At 36.9% G+C, this 13,730-nt stretch overlaps 1 long non-coding RNA gene across 1 annotated transcript in view; it reads left to right on the top strand.

The window, feature by feature from the left end:
* Positions 1–7,539: 7,539 nt before the first annotated feature.
* Positions 7,540–13,730, top strand: part of LOC121109890 — a 59,526-nt gene continuing 53,335 nt past the window's right edge. The window contains exon 1 of the long non-coding RNA XR_005857684.1: positions 7,540–12,189. This is a non-coding gene — a long non-coding RNA (uncharacterized LOC121109890). The remainder of the gene's footprint in view (positions 12,190–13,730) is intronic.

Genomic DNA, 13,730 nt, shown 5'->3' with positions numbered 1-13,730 from the left:
GCCTACAGCTACATCAAGGTGCTCAGAGCCTCATCTTGAAGGTCTCTATCTCGCTCCAATTTGTAGGAGGGAGAGGAGGTTCTTTGAAATATGTACGCCTGGCGTGAGATTAAGAAACAACGGTTCAAATGTTGGTCCAACCAGTTTATTACAAATGTTAATAAGGGAGATGAAGAAAGGGGAGGACGGACACTATTATTACGGATTGGGGTGATGGGGAAGGGAAGGCGAGCGATAGAAAAGATAGAAAGAAGCAAGAATTGCGTAAAGCGGGGATAGTCACCACCAGCATCCGGCAGTAGTCCCGTTGCATGACGTTCTGACGGTCTGAGGCTGAAGGGCAGGAGCAGCAAGGCCGGTTTTGGGCAACGAGAAGGTGCAGGTACCGGGTGGGTCCAGGAAGAAGCTGCAGAGTAAGTCAGGGAGGAAGCAGCAGGTCTCAGGTAGCAGGCCCAGGGAAGTCCGTCAGCATGCAGTCCGTAGTGAGGGATCTGATGGCAGAAACCTTGAGTCTGTCGTGGTGAGGAATCTGATGGCAGAAACCCATCCTCGTGGTTGTTGGACCCTCTTTTATCCTCCATTTTCTCCTGCCTACGTGACATCCCTGAGTGCTTGAGCAAGAGTCATGTGCGTACCTCCTGAGATGGCCATCTTCCTCGAGATAAGTCCACACAAAAGACCATTTCCCAGCCATTATCAGCAGCTTATGCCTCTCTCGTTGCCCCTGGCCTTGTCCATCTGTGCTCCTTAAAGGATTTCACAACCCTTAGCCAGGACCTGTCCATCAATGTAATCCAGACAGATTTCTCTACCTTTGCCCAGGACTTGCCTGGACTTGTTCCTCAGCAAACTTTGAGTCAATGATATAAAAGAATAATCTCTTACAGTCTCCAAGGACAGGGCATGAACCACAGCTCTGGGCAACTTATTCCAGTACCTCTCTACCCTTACTGAAAAAAAAAAAAAAAAAAAAACTTCTCCCTTATATCCAACCTAAATCTACCCCCTTTAAATTTGAAACCCTTGTCCTGTCACAACAGACCCTGCTAAAGAGTCTGTCCCCCTCTTTCTTCTAAGCCCCCCTTTAGATACTGGAAGGCTGCTATCAGGTCACTGTGAAATCTTCCCTTCTCCTGGCTGAACAGCTCCAGCTCTTTTAGCCTGTCCTTGCAGGAGAGGGGTTTCATCCCTTGAATCATTTTTGTGGCCCTCCTGTGGATTGGCTCCAACAGGTCTATGTCTCTCCTGTACTGAGTACTCTATATCTGGACACAGTACTCAAGATGAGTTCTCAGCAGTACAGAGTAGAGGAGCAGGATTACCTCCCTTGCCCTGCTGCAAGGGAGCAGCCTAGGATATGTTTGGCTTTCTGGGCTACAAGGGAACACTGCTGGCTCATGTCTAGCTTGCGATCCACCAGTACCCCCAGGTCCTTTTCAGAAGGGCAGTGTTCCCTTCTTACATCCCCCATCTTGTACTGGTAGTGGGGGTTGCCACAACCCAGGTGCAAGACCTTGTGCTTGGGTTTGTTGAACTTCACGAGGTTCACTTGGGTCCACTGCTTGAGCCTGTCTAGATCTTTCTGGATGGCATTCTATCCCTCAGTTGTGTCAACTTCACGATGCAGCTTGATGTCATCTGCAAACTTGCTGAGGGTGTGCTTGATCCCACTGTTGAAGTCATTGATGAAGGCATAAAAGAATGTCAGTCACAGTACTGACCCCTGAGGGACACCGTTTGTCACTGATCTCCACCTGGCTGTTGAACCATTGACCACTACTCTCTGGATATCATCTTTCAACAAGTTCCTCATCACTGAACAGTCCATCAAATCTTTATCTTTCCAATTCAGAGAGAAGGATCTTGTAGAGGTCTGTATCAAAGGACTTCTTGAAGTCCAGATAGATGACATCAGTGGCTGTTCCTTTGTCATCTGATGGAGTTATGCCATCATAGAAGGCAACTATGGTCAGGCAGGACCTGCCATTCGTGAAGCCATACTTGTCTTGTATCACCTCCCTGTCTTCCATGTGCTTTAGCATAGCTAAGGGTTGTCAAACAGGCTTCCTAGAGAGGTTCTTGATGCCTCATGCCTGTCAGTGTAAAAAAGGCATTAGAACAATGCCCCCAAGAATGTGCTTTACCTTTTGTTTAGCCCTAAAGTAGATAGGCAATTAGACTTGATCTCTGTAGGTCTCTTCCAGCGATGCAATACTATGCAGTGTGCACCTTGTCTTGAAAATCCAGCTGACATATGCTGAAAGGTTGGTGTTTTTAGCAGTCCTATGACCCCAAAATATCTGTTACTTGGCCTCATCGCTACCAGTGCTTGATCTTGTATATTTTTTTGCATAAAATCTAGCAATTATGTTAATGTCATCAGAGGAAGTACACAGCTTTAGCAATTTTTTCATATTTTTAAATAGAAGGAAGATATTTGTCTTGTAAATACACTTTTAATTTTATCATGTGACTTTCTTCATGCATCAAACTTAAAGCCAGCATGCTTTCTCCACCAAGCAGTCCTCTCAGATACATGAGAGTAATATTTGCCTCATCTGGTCTCTGTTGCAAGTCTGATGGTAGCCTAAAATGCTCCATTTTACACCTGATACAGCCATCACCCATCCTGAAAATAAATTGTCCTAATCTATATCAGTGATTGACAGATTTGTGGCAGGTGCTCAGAATCCCTCATATGCTCTGCTAGCCACGATGAGTCACAGGGGGTCTGTGGTTCTACTTTGTCAACACAGCATTTTGATTGTTCAAGTAGGAATATAGAAAACTAATTATTCAATGTACGTAATGAAATAAATTTAGAGGCTCCATAGAAAACACTTCTCTTTCTTCTCTTTTTCCTGTCATCGCTCCAACATAACAAAGGTTTGAAATCTAAAGTATTTGTGCTTTTGGGTGCATAAATATGCTACCACAGTGCTCATCACCAGACTGATTGATGATGAGATGTCCGTGTCTTTTTAATTCCAGTCACTGTATAATTTTCACAGTTTAAAAGATTAGTGTCCTAGTAGAGAAAAATTACAGATTGTTCAGGTTTCAACATTGCTTGTAAGCGTACCCCACAGGTGTTCAATACCCCTCCATATTTATGCTCTTCAAGATTGAATATATTTTGTCTCACTGCACCACTCACTCAAACACAAATGTAAAGCATGGAAAAAAATAAATAATTGTATGTAGTCAGGCCACAAAAGCTGAGCATAGCAGAAATTTGAGAAGGTGATATTCCAAGCCAATTCCAGAACATTTGGGTAGTAGAAATACAAGTAGATAAGTACTCCAGGCAGGTTCAGTTTCAAAACATTTGGGAAATTATGTGGTACTCATATGGTTATGGGGTTTAGAAGTACACAGCTGCCTAAAATTTATGCACTGCTTATTCAGAGAGTCACACTAGACACCAAATTTTTATTTTCCACTATGTTCAGAAGTCAACTGTAGGAATTTCTATCTATAAATAAAAATATTTATATAAAAATGAATATATATCACTCACATATAATGCACATGTAAAATGTATAAATATATTGTATATTATATATAGAATAATTGCATTTCATAATTCTAGTATTTTTCACTGCCTTATCTTTGAATTATCAATTAAAAAATAAATCAAACAAAAAACATAAAAAATAAATAGCACAATCTAACCAAAAAGAAAAAAAACAACATGATGACACAAGGAAGGACAATGAAATTGTCAGGCTGGCAGCATCTGGGCACTGTGACCTTGCAGCTCTATTCACAGTACTTATCGTATATGACTGAATTAGGTGTTTGAAAATTAGTGTTGTCAAAAGCTATTATGAGTTACCTCTTGATTTGCTACTTGCATTCATTACTCTAAATGCTGTGGAAGGGTAAACACAGACTGCTTAAAAATTGATATAGGTCTGACTGTTTGACTTGTGAAATATAGATGTGACAAAAGCTTTTGTGAACATCTTTTTTTGTTGTTGACATCATCACTTCTGTGCAGCTCTGTGTGCAGCTCTGTTTTGTGATTCAAGTAGTTTCTTGCAGCTCTAGTTAGAGGTGGTATAAGATAGGGTTAATGTTGTTCAGCCTCAGAGGTCTTTTGAATGTTTTTGATTTTGCATTAGTACATACTTTTGTAACTATAGAAAGGACCAAACTACATTTTGACAGCTACTAAGATTATCATTAGAAGATAAAATTCATTAGGGGTACTATCCAGAGAAAACAGTGCCAGGAAAGATTTGGAGTAGAGCCTGGGATATGTGTGGTAGATTTTTTTCCTTATGGAAAAACAAAACAAACCTGTAAAACAAAATTGAAAACCTTTTCTACTGCAAACAAGGTCTACTTTTTTTACTACTGTCAAATATTCATTAATCACATTTAAGTCAGGTGGGCCTGTGAGTGTGTGTGGGTATTTAAGATTTATTCATTTGTTGAGTAGGCTTTGTTGTCTTAGATTTGTTGACTTGGATTTCCTAGCCTTAACAAGGGCTCAAGAGTCATGGTGTTATATTTCTGCACAAACTTGTTATTACTTCCTGTAAAATTCCAATTGACCAGTGTCTTCCTTCTGACCCATACAGCATCCTCATTAGGCCCTTTTGGATTTCTGATTGCCCTAAGGAAGTTTTATATTTCATGTTCTTCTAATTAGATATCAAGCTCCTCTCTCTTGTATGCTGTGAGTCCGTACTGGCTTATGACTAAAAGTTAAGTAAATATGTTCTATGAAAAATATAAGTAAGCTGACTTCCTAGTCAAAGAATATTCTAATAAGACTGCTGTCAGGTCTTACCTTTCAAATAATAATAAAAATGAAATAACACTATTTCATGGATGGAGAAGACTACAGGTTTCTTAAGCAGATGTAACAAAGAACTGTTTGTCCTGCAACTATGCATGACATTTTGATGGAAGTGGATATACTGAGTGAAAATGTTTTATAAATCAAAGTTACCTTTCAGGAATCAGTTTAAAAAAAAAAAAATATATATATATATATATAAAAACACTCCCACTTTACCTGACTTATGAAAAAATTAGTTAAGAAATTCTTTGATAGTAGATTAATAGATTGTTTAAAATTAGGAAGGTTTCCTTATTTATATCACTTGATGTAAGCTCTTCATTTTTATAAATAACTACTTTTCTATATTGAAAGCTGACATATTTCTGACAAAGGAATTTGAACTTAACATGGATAAACTTTATTAAATTTTGTATGATATCCTGACTTACAAGGACATTGATTTGTATTCCAATTTAACAGTCAGAATAACAAATAGCTCCTCTGGTGTCCATCCCCTGAACACGATAGGAGGTGAAGGTATGGGAGTGGTAGGCAAGCTCAGTTTGACTTCCTAAGTTACATACAATATCACTTTAAAAACTACATATGATCTGCAGTGCCATCTGTTGGGAAAAACTGGCTAGCATAGACAAAATCAAGGAACCAGTAGCCGTATGAGTTAATTGAAAGAGAATCATCTACTTAAAATTTTCTTTTCTGAGAATCCGCTTTAAAGGAAATACTATATATTGCTGTGGTCTTTGGCTAGTTGTGTATACTGTAAACATTTTCTATCTAACAAATTATTAGAAACAGTGCTATTTTAGGTAATTTAGACATCACAGATATTTCATAGAATACATAAATTCTGGCACCTAAAGTGCTGCTACTTGCTAGTCAACAGTTCTTGAAAAATCTACATGATTCTGGTGTTTCAAAAATCCATTTACTTTATTAACTAATTCAAGAGCAGTTAGATCTTGCAAGCATATTTTAATTCAGCTGATAAAAGAATTTAAAAAAAAAATCCATCTTCACTTCTCAACATTGCGATAAATTACCTGAAAGCTTCTTTCCACTTGCCTGTGAAGAATGTCAAAGGCACAGATGGTTGCAAATAAAATATCAAGTGCTCACCTGGTAACTGAGAAATTGAATAGCATTAATTGATATTCTCTGAGAAAGAAAACGAATAAATGCAGGAAATTCCAAATGATATGATTTTATATGGAAAAAAATAAATGGTTTCTAGAATCAACTAAGGCTATATTTAAACATGGTGAGCACATTAATAATAATATGGTAATAGATAAATAAAATTCAGAGGCAGTTAAGCTTTGAGTGAAGCAGTAGAAATATAGTAAAAGTGTCTTTGTTTACTAATTTTTTGTCAAAGAGTGTCTACTTAAGTAAAGAAAAATGTTTCACTTATTGTTTCATACCATATACTTGAGTAATTTAATAAGGATAATATACGCTAGTTTTTTATGTTGTGATTTTAGTCCCAAAATGCCTATAAAACCAGTACTAGCTATACCAGTGTTCTTATGATTGGTAATGAGTGTCTGGGGGATGATTTTTGAAGAGACAGAAACCAAGCTGAATTTGTGCAATTTTACTGTACAACATGGTATAACCTTTTATACATCATGACATGAAAGTAGTTTTTAAAATTTATTTTAATGATTTGACTAGTTTGTTATAGCATTCTGAAACTCAAAAAGGAGCCAGAATGGGTTAGAATTTCAGTAAATAAACTGATTTGTTCACAAAAAGGAGTATCTAATTTTAAATACGTTACAGTACATAATACATTAAAAAATTCCTGGAATTGAGAAGGAGTTCTGAATGTTTATTATATGTGTTTTCCTATAGGTGTCTATTTTCTTTAACAAGGAAAAATCACATCTGGAGTTAAGGAGATATCCTATGTATCAGGTGTGATACCTTAAATGGAGAAGAACATTTCACAGGAGGATCTGAATTACTCCAAAGTAAAAATGATCACTGTTTTTTCAGTATTCTATTTTTCTCTTTTCCCTTAGAAAGAGAATTTCCATACTGCATCTAATGATTGAGAATTAGGTTGTTTTTATGAGTTGTTGGAATTCACTCTGCTGGTACTTGAGAAACATCTATTGAGATTTAGCACTTTACCCAGCATCAGTCAAACAAGAATAGAAAGTCTACCCTTGTGAAAATTACAGAAAACCATCAAAGTGAAAGATACCTTCCCTTAATAAGCTGGGCCATTCCTGCATTAATGATTAATTTGAGGTTTTTTTCTGGTTATGTATACTGCTAATATTTTGTGGAGCAAACTAAAGGACATTTTAAAACTTCAGTGCAATCCTGTTACAGATTTCGTAAGTATTTTAAGATTTGTGTAAAGGATTTTCTCCTTCAAACTACATACTAACTGAAATTGTGGAAAGGAAAGCTTTATTCAAGCTTTGTCCATGACATAGCAAGTCAGGTAAGCAAATATAATAGTTACTTTTTTAGTTTAAAATAGTTTATGTAGAAGTGTCAGTCTTTTCCTAAATGGTAGTTAGGGGATAATGTAATGAATAATACCCTTTAAAAGTAATCTAGGCAAACAGAATCCACAAACTGTATTGTTTTTGTTTATCTTCCTCTTTATTTGGTTGTTGTGATTAGTTTTAATTCTAGTTTTCATTATGAACAGTTTGTAAAGTATTTCATTCTCTCCGTTTGCTGCTCTGATTTGTATGCAGCCAACTTCAGAGGCTGGGATGAATTCATTTGCTGTGACAAGCAGCAGGTGCTCTGTGTGCTGGCCCTATCTGAAAGATGTACAGTGAGGCTGTATGTTGTATTCTTAATATTTTTCTGATAAGAGTTATCCTATTTTAGTTTAGCTGTGATGTTCCTGAAAAATTAAATTTCAAAGGCACTTACTTGTGCAGATGGTACCACAGAAGCTGTATATGTGTGGCTCTATTTGAGCACCTGTGAAAGACGGAGATTTTATGGAATGAAGAAAAGAAATTTCTGGCAGATGCGACTATGGATTCAATTACCAGAATGTGAAATTTCTATCAGGTGCAGCTGTTTCTCTTTCTTCTATTCTTATCATCATTACAGCGTCCTCCATTTTAAGAGACATGAAGTACACGCTCCCTACATACTAAAACAAAAACAACAGTCTCTCCCCTTTCCCCAGCACCTCTCTATGACAAGAAGATAAGAATGATTCAGTTTCTTGTTCATTCTCTTCCACAGATCTGTTGTTTAACAGGATTTGAGAAATTCCATCAGGCACCCTTAACAAGTGAAGGATTCAGACTCTTTTCCATTGGTAGCTATAGTTTCTAATGCAATCAATATTTTAGTTCCCAAAAATAGATATACAAACTATGGTTGTTATTTTCTTTGCCCTCATAAAACACATGCATAATATTGGAATACTCGTATTTCTTTGTTTGCAATATATATAGAAATAGATAATGTCTACAACTTTTCTTATAAATGTTTTGCTTTAATATTTGCACTTCTGCATGAAAATATATTTTGCCCTAATAAATCTGAATATGCTTCTGTTTCTGTTGTTACAAAGTCCAGAGTAAGAGAAGAATGGGAATTATGGGAATTAAATACACTCATTGTTTGGGCAGCTAGGAATTGCACCACTGCAAATGTGCCCAGGGTGTGCTATCATGATAATGTGTCCTATAGCATCCTCAGAGACCCTTTAGCATCCTCAGCAGCAGGTGTCTTATAAGGGTGGTAGATACACATTGTTGGTTTGAGGTGAATGTTTTACAGAGCAGAATACGACATGCCTTTTTTTTTTTTTTTTTTTTTTTTCAGTGTCCTTGAGTCTGTCTTCTGTAGCTCTGCCTAGTCACAGGGACCCTTGGTGAATATTGCTTCTCATTTCATTCAGACCACCAGACAGCTCTGAAAGGGAAGACACTGTGTTAAAGTGTTTATTATTTTCTTTGATTTTCATCAGGTTTTACCATCTATTGTGGGTGAATTGAACAAAGTTGTATTAAGCTTGGACTAGTACGGTAGTTAGAGGTTTCTCTAAGAAACATTGCTAAGAATAGTACACAAAAAACAATGATTTCTTGTATCTATTTTCAGGTGAACATTTATATTAAAGTTAAAAAAAAACCATCTATTTACATTTTTCCAAATAGTTGGCATTTTTGTGACTATGTGTATATATAATTTACCAGCAGACAACATTAGAAATACACTTTATAGTTGTATTTTCTTTGGTCAGCATATAGAGGCAAAACCTCCAGCACTTCTATAGATGTTTGTTGCAGTGGATAGATAACTCTGAGTTGTTTGTGTGCTCTACTCTGAGCATTTGCCCCTGGCTGGACCGCTTCAATACTTACACCTTACACTATGGTGCTATGTTACTGTGGAAGGGCTGCATGAAATTATGCATGAGGCTCTTCTAAAGAATGAGGAATGCTAGAGATGGCTGTTCTTAGCACAGCAAATATCACTTGGAGTTGCCAAAATACACATAAATCCTATTAAAAAAAATATCCAAATTGGCTGATATATTGAATTCTGTAACATAGACTGAAAACTGCTAGAGAAAAGTAAACAAAGAATAATAAAATTAAATAGCAGTACATGAAGACACAAAGGTGGAAGGCAAGAGAGAGATTGTCTGAAGCCGGTGTTGATAGTCTCATGCTCTTCTGATTGCTCCATTAATGATAAATGAAGAAGTATACAAATGTGAGAGTAGAGTGGAGTTGTATATCACTCTAAACTGGAAGGCAGAAAGAGAATGCAGTTTAAATAGGAAAAAAAGCAGGACAGCCTATTTTGAAAAAAAAAAAATGACGTGAAGGACAGGGATTAGGTTGGATGATTGTATGGTGAAAGAAGGTAGAAAGAAGACGACAGTACTTTCTAATAGCATACAAGCACCATGGAGCAATAGCAAGTAAAAAAGGGTAATATTGCTTCCACCTGAACTCCCTGGGTTAGCTACGCCTTCCCACCTGGTGCTCAACCATTTGTTTAGGCTGTGACCTGGCAATTCTACTGCTATGATGTTACTTCAAAAATGTAAACTTAAATATCTGGGTTTTCAGAAGTAAACATAGAAATGTTTCTAAGTATTAAACACAGTAAGGAGGAGGAAAAAAATAGAGGCAGGTTTCTGATAAATCTGTGACCGATTTTAAGCATATAGAGAAACAACACATCACCAGACAAGTGATGGTGGTACCTGTCTTCACTGCTTTGGTGAAAATGTGCCTGAGGTACTCTGTCATTGTTTCATTCTGGAAAATGACAAATGATAAATACTCTTACTAAAAATGATTAAATATCTATGAGAAATGTGGTAATGGTTAAGAAAATCAACCAACAACAACGAAAGAAAACAGATGAAAGGCCTTACACATACATAATGAAAAGTTGGTAGTATAGCTAGAAACTATCGAACTATTGAAGTTCGAAGAAACTAATGAAAAATCGTTTCTTAGATTTGATTTCTAATCCGTGATCTCTTGACAGTCTTCAGGGCTCACAGTTTCAGAGATTACCATCCCATGCTGTCCAGTATTGTTCCTTCTCCATGTTTTCTCTTCTGCAGAGTGGGCATCTGCAGGTCTTGACAGCTGCCTGATCTGAGATAGGCAGTGCCATAGTGGACAAAACTGGCTTTTCAAAACCTGGGTTAGGTTTCTCACAGATAGCATTTCTCCAAAAAAGGGACAGAGATGAAAAAAATTATTTGCATAAACCCTGGTGTGCTTTGTGAATGTAATTTGAGCTCTTCCCATCTAAAAACAATGGATAAAACTGGAGAAGACAGTAGAAAAGGGAAGTAGCCATGGCTCAAATTGTGGAATGATAACAGGTAAATGAAAAATGAGAATATGATTTTCCTGCTCAAATAAGAGGCAGACAGAGGAGAGTTATAACTGAGATGTCTAGAATCTGAAGGGCTGTCAAGAAACCGGTTAGCCTTGGAACTCAGTACTTTTATTTAGTTATTTTAAAAATGGGAAGTGATCAAATAAGATGGCAAATGGTACTACTACTTGGTTTGGGCTTCACACTAAGTGAATTTTAAGTTTTCACTATGTAAAAAATGTTTGTTTAAAAATAAGCTTGAAATATCTTTCTTGATGGAGTCAAAGACAAGAACTGAAAAGAGGATCTGGACAAATATGTGAAGGAAGTTTCTGTGGAGACAAATATATAATATATATTTTTATATAATTAAACAGTTTGGATCAGAAATTCCCCAACTCGCAAAATCTCTCAAGCTGAAAGAAACTTGGGGACGTGGGACAGTTCTTAATCTCTCCTGTAGGCACCTATTGGTATCAGCAGTAAACTACTGCATGGAAAGGGCACTTGGTCTCTCCAGCATGGATATGTTTGTAGTTTTAATGCTGGTGTTTGATAGAGTTCAAGAGGCTGTGAAGTGTCTTCAGCTTTCATTAATTAGAAAAGAAAGAGAGGTAGTGTATTATTTTACTGATACAATGCAGCTATGTTAAAATTTTTCTTGAATTCTCAAGATGGCACAATACTCTTTATTACCTTCTGCCTTAAACTGTGATATTGGCTGGCCACATAGTGCATTCAGTCCTGAGGATGGCTGCATTCAGTGTGAGATGAGTATATATTCTACTACATTAAATTTGTAAAAGATTTTGAGATTCTCTGAGATGAAATGAGCTATATAAATGCAAGCTGGTAGTATGTTTACAAAATGTCTGTGACTGAAAAGGTCGATCTTCCAGAAAAATGCCAGTAAAAATAACCAGTTCATTATTTCTGGAGGTTGAGAGTAAGAAGGGGGTAGGAAAATAAACCCAGAGGACTGGATAAAAGTGATCTGTTTTGGTGTCTTTTCTCTCCTGAAAGAAAATGATGTATTCTAGCTAATATCAAATAATTCCTTGAATTTGGCCTTTCATAGTGCATGTACTCTATTATACTTATGTATAATAATCTGTGTTTCTATAGGTAGAAATATTGTAACAGTTGTACAAATATGAGATATATTTCAATAAATCTGTGATTAACTGTTTAAAAGCATTTTCAATTTTTAGGAAGTATTATTTAATAATAGAAAAAATCTGCCTAGATGCTGATATGCTATTAGTTGCCAAGTATGTAGCTTCTTTTAGCACTAATAAGAAACCTGCCCATTTTCTCTGTAGAATCTGAGAGTGTGTTCTCTTGTGAAATTCTTGCAGCGTACTGTGTACAAGGAGCTAGGAGGGGATGTAACCAGGACAGCTGGCCCAAACTGGTCAAAGAGATATCCAATACCGCACGGCATTGTGTTCAGCAATAAAAGCTGGGACAAGGAAAGAGGAAGGGATGAACTGTTGGAGTTGATGGCATTTGTCTTCACAGGTAACCCTTAGGTATGATGGGCCTTGCTCTCCTGGAAGTGGCTGAACATCTGCCAGCTGATGGAAGTAGTGAATGAATTCCTTGTTTTGCTTTACTTACATGCATAGCTTTTGTTTTGCCTAGTAAACTGTCTTTGTCTCAACTCATACATTCTCACACTTCGAAGTTTTCTGGTTCTCTCCTTCATCCTATTTGGGTAAAGTGAGCAAGTGGCCATGTGGTGCTGAGCTGCTGCCTGGTTAAACCACAAGAAGGGAGCTGAGAATAGCATGTCAAGCAGATAAGACTGCTTATATTCTAAGATGTTCTATATCAACTTTTTCCACTTTGGTGGACCAAAAAGAGAGGTCTGGTGTTTTCTGTACTTCATGTAGTATGTGTGCACCATTGAACTGGCTTGTATGCATGTCATGGTTTTATGATTTTTGGTTATCAGTATTCCACATCACAACATCATGCAGTGTACTAGGAGTTAAAGAGCAAAAAATGCTTTACTTCCAGGTACCTGTCTGGAAGAGAAGAAGAACTACGTTCCCCAAGAGCCTTTTCGAGTACTGTTATCATTCCTGCTCAAGGGAACAGATATAAGGGCGCAGGTCATCTGACTTGGCCCTCTTCTTGTCTCGCCGTGTTCCCTGTCGGATTGGCTCGCTACTGCTGCTCCTGACTGCACGCAAGGCTTCAGTATTAGTGTAAGGCCTTTGGCTCTCGGACAATCTTTCTCTCAATTATTGTTGATTTATATTGTATTATAGTGTGTTATCTTACATTCCGATCTATATTTAGTAAATTAGTTTGTTTCTCCTCAGATCATTGCCACTGTTTTTAATTATTTTGGGGTCCCCTGTTTCCCTTCCTGGAGGTGCAGATTTTGCGAAATCCCTCCGCCTCACTAGTCGCGGAACCGGGCCGGACCAGCCCTTAAACCGTTGACAATGCATTAGATATACTGTGTTTAATGGAAGTATGTGACAGATCATATAGAATAACTAATATGTGTTGGGCATTTTAAGAACATAGTGTAGCATTTAATGTTAACTACAGTAAGTTACTGTCCACAGTGGTAGGGCAAACAAGTATTTCTTTCTTTCTGAAATTTTCACCTGGACTCAGAAGGCCTGTTTCAACAACTTAGCAGACACTGGAGCAGGTGTAACCTAGTCAGTAATTTATTATATAACGTAGTTTTATTCTATATTGCAAGATTACAAGAACATGTAAACTTCCAGTTTCACAGGAAACAACACAATATAAATTGAAATATGTTCACAAAAATCTGCAGAATTAGTTTACTGTTATTTGTTAGATCATTTATTATTCCTGCTTATTGGTAGTTGCCAGCTATTTTTAAAATGTTTCTATTTTGGAAAGAATTTCAAATATAAGTTCAAATATTGGTTTTGTTATGCAAATCTTTTTTTTTTTTTTCCATTAGAAATTTGACAACTATAATTCTCCAGAACAAAAGTCTTTCATGAAGTAACAGTAGTGACAGAAAGAATTTATAAGTTCTGATTTATAGATAATTACAGGGAAATGTTAATTCTTAACT

This window comes from Gallus gallus, chromosome 2, assembly GCF_016699485.2.
Source record: "Gallus gallus isolate bGalGal1 chromosome 2, bGalGal1.mat.broiler.GRCg7b, whole genome shotgun sequence".
NCBI lineage: Eukaryota > Metazoa > Chordata > Aves > Galliformes > Phasianidae > Gallus > Gallus gallus.
Note: the sequence above shows the minus strand (reverse complement) of the source record. Positions and strands in the feature narration are given on the sequence as shown.